The sequence below is a fragment of the Psammomys obesus genome, unplaced genomic scaffold (genome assembly GCF_907164565.1).
Source record: "Psammomys obesus unplaced genomic scaffold, mPsaObe1.curated_primary_1811, whole genome shotgun sequence".
In the NCBI taxonomy this organism is placed as follows: Eukaryota; Metazoa; Chordata; class Mammalia; order Rodentia; family Muridae; genus Psammomys; species Psammomys obesus.
Genome location: NW_026596095.1, coordinates 22,601,034 through 22,613,544, shown reverse-complemented (window position 1 = coordinate 22,613,544; position 12,511 = coordinate 22,601,034). Strand labels below are relative to the sequence as shown.

The following is a 12,511-nucleotide window of genomic DNA, read 5'->3' as shown; positions in this document are numbered from 1 at the left end:
TGTGTGTGTGTGTGTGTGTGTGTGTGTGTGTGTGTGTGTGTGTGTGTTCAGGCATGCACCACAGCACACACGTGGAGGTCAGAGGACACCATGGGAGAGTCAGTTCTCTATTTCCACCACGTGGGTTCGAAGAATTGAACTCAGCCGACAGGCTTGGCAGCAAGCACCTTCACCCACTGAACTGTCTCAATGGCCCCGCCTGCCTCCCTTAAACAAAACGTAGAACCTCTAAAGTATTAGCGGCAAGCGAAAACTGGAAGCAATGGGGACACAAAGCACTTTTTCTCCCATGGTTCTTTGCTCGTTGCTACCACTACCCCAGATGGCCTCCAGGGGGCTCTGCTTCCCAAAGCTCGGCAAAAGTCCCGGTCCTTGAAGTCTTCAAGCATTTCCAACTTTTCACTGTGATTTCTACGTGAGCGCTGAAAGGGCCTGAGGAGAGAGAGCACGCGGGTACACGTTCACCACCAGACTCACAAGATGCAGCTTTTCTGCTTTAGCCGCGTTAGCAAACTGCAGCTCTTGGGCTTGATTCCGTGTGCCGGCCGGCCAAGGGCCGCGTGCTGCCGAAGACTTCCTGCGGCTTGTGGAGCTGGATCAGGAAGCAAAGCACTTGTTGCAAAGGCGCGAAGATCTTGATTCCCCAGAGTCCCCTTAAGAGCTGAATGGAGGGGCTGGAGAGATAGCCCAGCAGTTAAGAGCACTTGCTGCAGCCGGGCGGGATGGCACATGCCTGTGATCCCAGCACTCAGGGAGGCAGAGACTGGCGGGCAGTTTGCTGTGCGTTCGAGGCCAGGCTGGTCTACACAGCGAGTGCAGAACAACCAGAGCTACACAGAGAAACCCTTCCTCAAAAGACCAAAAGATAAAGAGCATCTGTTGCTTTTTCAGAGGACCAGGATTTGATTCCCGGCACTCAAATGGTGGCTCACATTCATCTGTAACTCCATTTCCAAGGGATCCAGTGCCTTGTTCTGGCTGGGGGCACCAGGCACACGTGTAGCCCGCAGACATGCATATGGGCGAAACAGTCATTCGTACAGTCATTCACATAAGATAAGAACATTTAAATCTAACCAATTTTTAAAGGACAGGAAGTCAAGCTTTCCAGGCCTCTGCATGGACTATTGACAAACCAGGGGAACAGTCTCACCACCCCGACTACAACACAAAGAGAAACAGTTCGTAGAACTTTATCATCTAAACCAATTGGCAGTTGTAGCGCTATTTTCTCTATTAAATGTACTCCACCGCTTCTAGAGGACTCATAGTTAGTGGCTCTTAGGACTCTTGATTCCCAGCACTCATCAGGGGACCCGACTCCCCCCTCTATCCCCTACAAGTTCCTGAAGTCAGCTGGTACACATAAACTCACACAAGTGCACGCATGTACACACACACACACACATAAAAATTATATTAAAATTTTAAATCTATTCTACTCCTATTAAATTCTCTCAAATTGTCCTCTGTATCTCTCCACAATCCAAAGGGTCACACCTCAAGGGCTATTGAGAAAAGACGATCCTCCTGAAACAAACATTTCCATGACTTTCCTGCCTCTCATACTTTGTAAAGTCATCAGTTGGCACAATCGTGTTATTCTTAAACTCCTGTGAAACAGGGATCCCAGCCAACACCTATGACTGAAAACCAAACGCCTCCTCTCCACCAAATACGATAGAAGAGATTCTTTTTTTTAAGATTTATTTATTTATTATACTGTCTGTATGTAGACCTGCACTCCAGAAGAGGGCATCAGATCCCAGTATAGATGGTTGGGAACCACTATGTGGGTGCTGGGAATTGCACTCAGGACCGTTGGAAGAGCAGCCAGTACTCTTAACTCTCTCCAGCCCAGAACACAGTCTTACAATCCCTCTTAGGCAGGACTATGATTAATCACTGCCCTTCTGCGCCCCCAAAAGATCTTTAGGACCACAGCTCTCAGGTGGGGAGCAGGAACTGGAGAAAGCAGCAGCAAATGTAATATCACAGAGTATGCACAAAATGTGTGTGTCTGTGTGTGTATGTCTGTGGATATGTGTATGTGTGTGTGTGTGTGTGTGTGTGCCTGTGTGTATATGTGTGTATGCACACGCACATGTGTGTAAACAAAATGAAAGGGAGTGTTGGCAGACCATTACCACATGGCCAGATGCTTTGGTGTTCTCTATCAGTTCACTAACCCACTTCCATTGTTTTTTGTTTGTTCTTTTCTGGTTGGTTGATTTTTCCAAGACGGGGGTCTCTGTGTGTAGCCTTGGCTGTCCTGAACTCGCTCTGTAGACCAGGCTGGCTTTGAACTCACAGAGATCTGCCTCCCTGACTAGGATTACAGGCATGTGCTTCCATACCCGCTCTTCCATTGTATTCTATGGGGTATCTTTTTCATTCTTTTTTGTTTGTTTTGTTTTTCAATACAGGGTTTCTCTGTATAGACCTGGCTGTCCTGTAGACAGGCTAGCTTCAAACTCTGGGATTCAGCTGCCTCTGCTTCCCAAGTGCAGGGATTAAAGGCATGCACCACCACTGCCCAGTCCATTGTGGATGGGGCTGACCTTGAGCTATTGGTCCTGGGTTCTATAACAAAGCAGGCTGAGTAAGCCACAAGGAGCAAGTCAGGAAGCGGCACTTCTCCAAAGCCTCTGCATAGCCCTGGCTTCCGGGATCCTGCCCTGCTTGAATCCCTGTCTTGATGACAAGCTGTAATATGGAAGCATAGGCCAAAAATAAACCCTATCCAACCCAGCTTGCTTCGGTCATGGCATTTCATCATAGCAACAGAAACTCTAACTAGGACAGGGCTGGGTGTTATTTCCTCAGTGGCTGCAAGTCCAGGAGTAGAAGAAAAAGCCAGTGTTGTCTAAATTCCATTGAAATGAGAGCTGAATGACCATGTTTGACTGGCAGTCGCCATCTGGGCAGCTGTCTAGGGTCCCCACCCACAATGTCTCCAGGGCAGTACACTGTGATCAAGATTCCTATTGGCAACACATTGCTCCTAAACTGGGTAGTTTGATAAGCTGCTGTGGGAAAAAGCAACAGGTGTGATTTAATGCTACAAAGCAGGTTTTTATTTCAAGTTGTGTTCATGGTGAGGCTCTGTTAAGTGATGTTAGTTGCAAGTCCCAACTAACTTGCCTCCTTTTTGGCTCCTCCCGAACACAAGACTGAGCGTCTCCAGTGAATAAACACAGCATAAATATTTACGAACTCAGGCTGGGAGAGAAGCATAATTATTAGCTTGTCCAAGTGTCTTCACTCTGCCCTATTTATAACTCTGCAGTGTGGACTTAAACCAAGGTGGTTAAAAATATCATGAGTTTAAAAAACAAAAAACAGAGAACTGTGAGAGCAGCTCAACCAAGCACTTCAAAGTACTGAGCCCCAGGGCTAGCTGGCCACGTGGTTAGATGTGTTTTCTCTATGCAAACAGAATTTACAGGTTAATTTCTCCCAAGTTTTTTTTTTTAAACTGGTGTAAGTGTGTGTGTTGGGGACGGGGGGGGGTGGGGGGGAAGCGGGAACCCAAGTGCCATGGCACACGTATGGAGGTCAGAGGAAGACTTGTAGGAGTTGGTTCTTTCCTTCCACGGTATGGGTCTCAGGGTCATTAGCCTTGGCATAAAACCCACTTGCCTGCTGAGTCATCTTACCAGACCTATTCCAACCTTTTTTTTTTTTTTTTTTTTTAAACTAGACTATAAGGTTTATTGCACAGTTGGGAAGGTGGTGGAAGTTAGCTACAAATTCAATTAAAAAAAATAAAAGCTCTTCTCATCTAGCAGATGGACATGGGGTCAGGATATAGGCCTCTGAGGTGTTAGTGTCAAGAGTTTGTATGCTGGAATCTCCCATGCCTGAACCAGTTACCAAAACGGGTAAAAAGTTGTCCCACTTTGTGTGATGGCCTCGCTGTCTTCACGGAGGCCCTCTGGTGTCCATAAATGCCTTGCAGGCCTCCTGTTCCAGCCTCCTGAGACCTGAGGGCTGCTGAGCACACATGGCAGAGACCAGCTGAGTTTCTGGAAACAGGGCACCGAGCAGCACAGACTTGGTCATGACATGGCCTGGCACTGACTTGTGCAGCTTACAGAGAAAGTGCTTCATTGCTATCCCAGCTGGCAGAGAGAAACAGGATTGCAGGAAAGCTCCAGGCTTCAGAAGAGTCGGCACAGAGACCCCCCCCCCCAAAACTCAGGGAACACATCTGTCAGCATCCTCTCCCTGCACTACTATTAAATGGGACAGACAAGGGTAGCCAAGATCACTTTCAGATCCAGGCAAATTTCAATCTTTTGATATTGTAACATAATGTTGTAACCAACAAAGCTCACATTCAAGAACTGTGCAAACAAATTACAAATAAATAAGTCACACACACACACACAAAAAAAATGCCTCAGTGTTTGAAGTAAAATTTTTAATTCTGTGTCAGGCCATACTCATTGTCATCCTGTGGCAAATGTAGCCCATGGACCACAGTCCTGGATATATCTAGATGTTTGGCAAAAGTTATGGGAGGCCAGAGGCCCCCAAAACATCCTAGGCTATTGCCCTTGGAAACCTACTGTAACGAGATGTTCCGACCCTATCTGAGCCACCTGAGTGCCGGGATTAAAGGCGTGTGCCGCCACCACCCAGCCAAGACCCTATTTCTTAAGACACCACAAACATTAGCTATCGAACATAAAGAAGTTGATCTGGAATGGACCTGAAACTTTTCTCTCTGCTGACTAGCTTTTTTAGTGTAGGGAGATGCTGTCCAGGCTGCTGAGGAGAAGAGACATCAATGGTCTGACATAGCAGCAGACCATGCATGCTACAGGATCAGTTTAGCGGGATAAATATTGCAATGGCGGCATGACAGCTATGAAGGTAACCAGCCACTTTCTGACGGGATTCTGGGGCCTACTTCACAGAAGTCAATTCCTGTTTGGTGCTAAAAACCTGGTCAAAAGCCAATGGCTGGTGAAGCCACACACACTTAGATTTGTGCAACTCTCAGTTTGGGTCACAAGAAGTCTCTGTTTACAATGGGCAGGAGTTAATGGTGAGACTTCCAACTGGCTAAAGCACTGAGAACAAGTGACTGTTGCATGCCCAGTGCTAAACAGGACATTTACATCAACCCCTATCTTTGGTTACTTCTTTATTGCTGCGATAAGACACCATGAACAAGGCAACCTACGAAAGAAAACATTTAATTTGGAGGCTGATGATTCCAGAATTGAGATTCCATGACCATCATGGAATCTCAGACAGGCAGGCAGGCATGGCACTGAAGCAGTATCTGAGGGCTTACATCTGGATCCATAAACATGAGCCAGAGAGTGAGAGACACTCGGAATGGAGTGGGCTTTTAACCTCGGAGCCAGTCCTCGCCTCATCCAACAAGACCACACCTCCTAACCCTTACCAAACAGTTCCACCAACTGGGGACCAGGTATTCAAACATAAGAGCCTATGCAGATGATTCTGAATCAAACTACCACAAGCCTCCTCCTCATTCCAAGGATCAAGAAACACTTCAGAAGAAAGAGAAAGAAGTGCGGGGGAGGAGTGCTGTGAAATGCTGTCTTTGGACATGGCATGGCCATTGTACCCATGAACACACTGCGGTTGTGGTGATCTGAACAGGACCTAAACAAAACTGTGCTGGTCTTAACTCCAGCATGGATTACGGAGGAGTACAGGAGGCCCCAGGGCTAGCCGAGGAGCCAATGGTAGTTCATGGCAAGAAAGAGTTCCTTTCTCTCTTGGGGTGTGACTACAGCGTATGTCCCACCCTTGCCTGTGTGCAAGCAGCACTAACTGGGCTCAGCGGGTGATTTACAAAAGAGGAGAAGGAGATGAAGCTGGGTCGTGTTGAGCAGAATAACCGGTGGGTATTGGAGAGTGGAGCAGGGAATGGATCTAATCAAAATTTGTTCCCAGTGAATAAATTAAAATTATTACACTACGAAAAATTAGAAAGGCTGTTGTTTGGATGGAGCCAGAACAAACCAGACAAACAATCACTCATGAAAGATACACATAATCAAATAAACTCAGGGGCACAGAGAGATGAGTTTTCCTAAAGGTAGAAGATTCTGGACTACGTGAGTCAGTGCAATAATGGTGAATTTTGACGGTCAACTTGACTGAACTATGAAACATTTGTGACATCAGGAAAGCGTGCTATGAAAGAGACTACAAACAGGGTCAGTTTATGAGGAAGGACCCACCCTGGATCTGAACAGCACCAAGTGATTGTCTGGTGTTCCCTGCTCGGCTCAGCCCATGTGAGAGGAGGCTCAGCCACACACTGCTGCTCTGTGAATTCTGCCATTCCCACCCTGCACCCAAGCCACGAACTTTACCCTTTCTAACTGTGGTCCAAAATAAATCCTCCTCAGTTGCTTTATGTCAGGTTCTTGATCAGAACAGCCAGAAAAGTTCCTACGACAGAGTCCTCTCTGCTTGCACTCTTGCACATAACCTGGTATGAACCAATCTGTTCTTGACAGAGAGAACTACCTAAATTAAAAGGCTTATGTCCTGCAAAGGAAGAGCGCAAGCATACAGCATACAGAACAGAAGAGAACCTTTGTCAGCTGTAATTCTGAGGTGAAGTGGTTAACAGCTGAATATATAAAGAACTACAAAAATTAAACACCAAAAATCAAAACTTCTGGTCGTCAATGGATTCTCATAAGAAATGTAAATGGCTAACAAATATTTTTAGAAGTGTTGAACCTCCTTAGTAATCATGGAGATACAAATGAAAAGTACTCTGTGGTAAGATGGCTCAAAAAGCAGGTAAAAGCACTTGCCTGTTCAAACCACAAAACCTAAGTTCAATTCTCAGGTTCCACAGTAGAAGAAGAGAACTGATCTCTGATCTCCACAGGCATGCCACAGCTATGGCATGGGTAGGGACACAAATGAACAAATTCTCTCTCTTTCTGAATAATAAATATTTTAAAATTTAAAACGTAATTTAAAAATTCATCAGCATAACTATCACCAAAAGAGACCAAATGCTGTGAGGACATGCAGAAAGAGGAATCTTAAGTCATTGCTGGTAAGAACATGAGCTGGCACAGCCACCGTGGATATCACTTTGGAGTCTTCTCAAAATGCTAAACATAGATTAACATATGTCCTAGGTTCTGCACATCTGAGTTTATTGCTGCTCTATTCACAGTAGCAAGGAGATTAAATCAGCCTAGATGTCAACCAACAGAAGATTGATAATTAAAATGTGGTACATATACACAACAGGATTTTGTTCAACTGTGAAGGAAAACGAAACTTGCACCAAAATGAATGAAACTGAAAACTATTACATCCGGTGATGTACACCAGGCTCAGGAAGCCAAACCCTGCAGGCTGTCGCTCATGTGCAGATCTTAAGCACCTAATGAGTACGTATTTGTGTGTGTGAGGGGGGGGATGTGTAGAAGCCAGGAAACTTGAAAGGGGCCCATGGGGGGAAAGAGGCTTTAAGGAATGGGATAGAAGAATAACAGAATACGAGTGACGTGACAAGTGAAGGGAGGGGAAAGGACGTGAGAAGACACGCCCAAACTAAGCATGCTAGAACATGCCACAGCAGTGAGATGGATTAGCTGGTAAAGACACCTGCCGCCAGTCCAATACCCCAGAACCCACAGGGTGCTCTCTGATCCCCTACACATGCATCACGATGCACACAAACACATTCACACAAAATAAGGATATAATGTGCAATTTAAAGCCTCACTAAAGCCAGACAAGATTTTCTAAAATACACAGGTAGAGTACAGACTTAAATCTAACCCCACACACACCAAATGGGACCATATGCCAAGATAAAATAGTAAAGGAAAAAAAAAATCACTTTAGGTTCGTCAGAGGCGTCAGAGGCTTAGACTAATTTTTTAAGATTTATTTATTTATTATTTATACACTATTCTGCCTGCATATGTGCCCGCACACCAGGAGAGTCTTGCAAGCTGCTGAGCTGCTGAGCAAGCCCGCAAGTCCTCAGGCTGATAGAGTCCAGCCTTTAAGGTAGGCACATGTCTACATTCGCTGCTGAGCACTGACTTACAGAGGAAGAAGCCTAAAGGCGAGTTTCTAAGGCCTTACTTACACTTTTGTGCTGATGGAACCTGCGGCAACAGTAGAGTGGCTAGAAGATGCTGCCTGTGGCCCTACTGGACTACTGGACATGTCCTATCAGCAACGCCCTCCACTAACACAGAACCCAAGGCTCAAAGTCACACAGCTGTTCAACAGTGCAACAGTGAGTCACCCCAGGGAGATCTGGCTAGACGTGCACATGCTGAATCATGACCCAGTACGTAGGCTAGTGTCGCACAGCTTTGAAAATTACAGCGTCAGTGTAAACCGAGAGCCTTGGGACAACCGTGCCATAGTGTGTGCCTGAGTAAGTTATTTGTAATTCGTATTTCTCACACTTACGTCATCAAACCACCTGAGCAACACCTAGTGGCACTGTAATCTCAGCACTTAGGAAGCTAGGGCAGGAAACCTCCCAGCAAGGTCAAGGCTACGTAGTGAGCTCCGGGCCAACCTGAATGGCAGGATGAGATTCTGCTTAAAACAAACCAACAAACCCCCACAAAGCTGGGTGTGGCAGTACATGCCTATAATCCTGGCACTAGAGAAGCTGAAGCAGGAGGATTACCATGAGTAAAAGGCGAGGCAGAGCTACAGAATAGTTTAAGACCAGCTTGCACTACATAGCAAAACACTGTCAGAGAGAGGGAAAGGAAGAGAGAGAGAGAGGAATCTCAGCCTCCCTTCCTCCTTTTAGCCTCCCCGTCAGGCGTGAACACATACTAACATGACACATGTATGCTCTGCCACATACTAACATGACACAGTATGTGCCACTACAGGCCAAAGACAGCAAAGCCAAGTGAGTCAAACTGAGACCTACAAAACCAGGAGCCGAATGAGCCTTCTGTGTTTCAAGGCGATTAGTTCAAGTCTTTCCTAGTGATGCAAAGCCAGCGGGCACTTCAGGAGAGCAGGTGATGGAACTGGAGAGTGGGCAGATGCGTGTGGGTTCAGAAGCTGGGCAGTGGGCACAGGGGTGTGCTTTCAGTTATTAGGGTTTAAAATCATACACTCAGGGGACTAGAGAGATGGCTCAGCAGTTAAGAGCACTTGCTGCTCTTCCCAAATTTGGTTCCTAGAACTCACATCTGGCAGCTCACAACTACGTGTAACTCCAGATCCAGGGAATCCAATGCCCTTTTCTGGCTTCCATGGGTACCACACACAGAGGTGGCATAAACACAGATGTTTAAAAAGATAGTTAAGGCTGGTTGTGGTGATGGCACTGTCAGCGGTGGTGATGGTGGTGGCACTGGCAGTGGCGGTGGCACATTTCTTTAATCCCAGCACTCAGGAGGCAGAGGCAGAGGCAGGTGGACCTCTATGACTTTGAGTCTGGTCTACAGAGTGAATTCCAGGACAGCCAAAACAAACAAATAATAAATAACAAATAGATAAATAAAACTAAAAGACCCTTATCAATCACAAATACATGCATTCATATAATGTTTCATGTGCTAAGTATAATAAAAACTAATATCAAGGCAAATAGGATGGACATTGGAAGAGGGAGAAAAGAGGAAACAGGACAGGAGCCTACCACAGAGGGCCTCTGAAAGACTCTACCCAGCAGGGTATCAAAGCAGATGCTGAGACTCATAACCAAACTTTGGGCAGAGCACAGGCAATCATATGAAAGAAGAAGGAGTTAGTAAGACCTGGAGAGGACAGGAGCTCCATAAGGATAGCACAGAACCAACAAATCTGGGACCAGGGGTCTTTTCTGAGACTGATACTCCAACTAAGGACCATGCATGGAGATAACCTAAAACCCCTGCACAGATGTAGTCCATGGCAGCTCAGTGTCCAAGCAGGTTCCCTAGTAAGGGGAACAGGGATTGTCTCTGACAAGAACTCAGTAGCTGGCTCTTTGATCTACCCTTTAGGGGAGAGCAGCCTTACCAGGCCACAGAGGAAGACAATGCAGGTAGTCCTGATGAAACCTAATAGGTTAGGGTCAGATGGAAGGGGAGGAGGACTTCCTCTATCAGTGGACTGGGGGAAAGGCATGGGAGGAGAAGAGGGAAGGAGGGTGGGATTGGGAGGAGGCCTGGGAGAAGATACAGCTGGGATACAAAATGAATAAATCATAATTAATAAAAAAATAAGTTCTATCAGAAAAAAACTAATATCAATAAAAAACTAATAAAAAAATTAATATTTTCTTTTTCTTTTTTCTTTTTGGTTTTTCCAGACAGGGTTTCTCTGTGTAGCCCTGCCTGTCCTGGACTCACTTTGTAGACCAGGCTGTCCTTGAACTCACAGAGATCTGCCTGCCTCTGCCTCCCTGAGCGATGAGATTACAGGCATGAACCTTCGTGCTTATAAAAGGAACTTTTATTAGCCTGTTTCAGTTGACAGAAGCAGGATTACTGCTTCTGTCTGCTAACTTAGCCCTAGTCCTAGAAGTTTCTAGCTTCCATACAATCTAACCTAGGCCTAGAATGTTCTCAGCCTCTGAGACTTACTGCTTAATAAGCTAAGTCTTTCTTGTTCTAACTGAGCTCTGGGCTGGCTGGTTCAACTCAGCTGTTCTGGCTCAGACTCTTCTCCCAGTGACCATCTGGCTTCCCTGAATTGCTCTGTTTGGCCTCAAACTAACTCCAGCAATCTTATCTAATCTTCTGGCTCCTCATTCTCTGGCTCCTTCTGTCTAGCTAGTTCTCTCATTCAACCTCTCTCTGAAAAGTCTCCCAGTAAAGCTGCCTACTCACTCTCTCTGCATTGCCCCTTAAGTTTAACAATATTCTGGTCCCCTTTGGCTCTTTTAGCCTTTTGAGATCTTTGGCTCTTAGCATTTGGCCTTTCCCCCTGTGCCATCAGCTGAGCTAGCAGGCTTTTGGGTTTTTCCATCTGGGATGTGAGCTGAGTAAGAACGGCTAAATAAAAAGGGGGAAGTTGTAGAAGAATTTTAATTCAGAACATAGCCACTCTGGCAAGAGATCACATCCAAAGACCTTCTAGGTCTGTGTGATCCAGCTGGAATACAAACAAGCCTTTACTCCAGGATCTAAGTTCAAAGCCAGCCTGGTGTAGAGTAAAATTCAGGTAAAGAAAAGGTTAGGTCTAGTGGTACACGCCTTTAATCCAAATGATGGTAAAGTTAGTTTGCAGAAGGAAGTACCCGTGTTTGAAAGTGATGTCTAACTGAGTGGCAGAAAAAGTGATGAATCAGAGAAAAATCTGACAGACTATGATATGCCCAACTCTCACAAGAATAGACAAGAAAGGGAAGTTACTTAATGGGCAAAGTGGAGAGAGACGAGGCAGAGACCAGGAGAATTTTCTGCCTTTCACCTGTACCCTTACCTCCTTCCTACTGCCCTTCACCACCATCCTGGGCTGAGATGGAGAAAGTAATTGTTTCTCATGGATAGCAAAGGCTGGAGAGATAAGAATGTTCAGAGTGTCTCTGCATAAAGGGGAGCATCCAGTCCTGATTAGCTAGCATTTCTATTTGCATAATGATCTGAAAAGCTTTCTAGGATTTATCACATTTTACATATTAGTGTAAAAGAACAGTCACAGAATGTTATTGTTTGTGGGAGGGAGAGACAAACAAGTCTATATAAGGTATAGACCTACCTATGTCTACAAAGAGGAATTCACAAGAAATTGTTAATTGTGGGTGTTTCTGAAGAAGGAAGTGGTGATCTAGAAGACGGGCATAGGAGAACTGCATTGGGTCTAGGAGAGGGCTTAGTGGGCAAAGGTGCTGACTGTGCTAGCCTGACAGCAGAGTTCCCTCCTAGAACCCACAGTTCGAGGAGAGAAGCAACTCCATTGAGCCAGCTCTCCAGCCCCACCAGTCTTTATTTCGATAAAAATGAAGAAAAGTTCCTTTACTCCTATACACATAGGGGCTGGAGATTCTGGACAAGAAACTCAGACAGACAGCTGTGAGACAGCCAAGGCTGGTCACAGAGCCTCTCTGTAAATACAAGTTCTGGTTAGCCACAAGCTCATTAGAAATTACTGGTGCTCTTTCAGACTTCTCTTTGTCCTGCTGTTCCCATCCAACCTGTAAACAAACCCAACTGTCAGGTTCTATGTACACTCACAACTACTCAAGCCAAGAGCGCTGGCACACTCCTGGAATCATAGCACTTGGGAGCCTAAAGCAAGAAGCTCACCTACAAATTCAAGGCCGGCCTGGGCTACAGGGTAAAACCCTTGCTGCTTTGAATAACAAAACAGCAAGATGACTCAGTGAATAAAGGTACTGGCTACCTGAGCTTGATCCTTGGAATCCAAGTGGGAGAGCAGAAAAGCCATTTCTACCAGTTGTTTTCTAACTTCTACACCTGTAACTTTTCTGAGTGTGCATCATGGATGCCGTGCTTGCAAGGACACACACACACACACACACACACACACACACACACACACACACACA

General features: G+C 45.7%; 1 protein-coding gene across 2 annotated transcripts in view; it reads right to left on the bottom strand.

Annotated features, from left to right (window-relative positions):
• Manba (mannosidase beta) overlaps window positions 1-12,511 on the bottom strand; it is an 85,425-nt gene that overhangs the window by 68,710 nt on the left and 4,204 nt on the right. The gene's annotated exons all lie outside the window — the stretch shown is intronic.